Source organism: Aptenodytes forsteri, unplaced genomic scaffold, assembly GCF_000699145.1.
Source record: "Aptenodytes forsteri isolate BGI_AS27 unplaced genomic scaffold, ASM69914v1 Scaffold70, whole genome shotgun sequence".
In the NCBI taxonomy this organism is placed as follows: Eukaryota; Metazoa; Chordata; class Aves; order Sphenisciformes; family Spheniscidae; genus Aptenodytes; species Aptenodytes forsteri.
Genome location: NW_008795690.1, coordinates 1,693,816 through 1,694,575, shown reverse-complemented (window position 1 = coordinate 1,694,575; position 760 = coordinate 1,693,816).

The following is a 760-nucleotide window of genomic DNA, read 5'->3' as shown; positions in this document are numbered from 1 at the left end:
TCATCTTTTATCAGATGTTTATCTAGAATGGAAATAAACAGGAGTTACAACCAAGAAGGAGATCTTCATAACTTTGAGTTATACTGAGCCCCTTAATGTGAGCCCCTCCATGAAGCTTTTAGGTGCCCTATTACTTAATACAAGTATTTGCTAAATTACCAATCTTTAAGGTTTTAGGTAATCATTGGGTCATGCAACAGACATGTTGTGGCATACACTGACACAGTTTTAGCTTAAGTTCTCTGTTGTCCTTGACACTATGAAGAGTCAAATGGTGCATGCCTACACTCTTTCAGCAGATTTCTGTTACACTTAACTGCTCCTCAGTTAGTTTCCACGGGAGAAAAAGTGAATTTTGGGAAGGCAAGTCATGGTGCAACGCCCACTGACTTCGCAGGCCTAGCTACAAAGTTAGGTAAGGATGAAGATTTTAGGACGCCTCCAAGACAAGCAATTTAGATGCCTTACATCTCAAAACTGCCTATATAAAACTTCTGCAAGCAATGCTAGGACCGCTAGACCCTTAACAAAACGAAACACCAAAAAAAGGCAGTTTCGGGTACCCCAACCCCACCCCTGCCGGTGAGGGACCACAAAGATTATCGGGGCCACGACGTACAAGAAATCGGAAGAAGCAGGTTTACTCAGCCCGAAGAGAGAGCAAGGGGAGTCCTGCCGCTGCCCTGTGAGGAGGCTCGGTGGCTCCTCACACCCACGTAGTCACTGGTACAGACTTTTTGAACTGAGCCAGCCATGAATG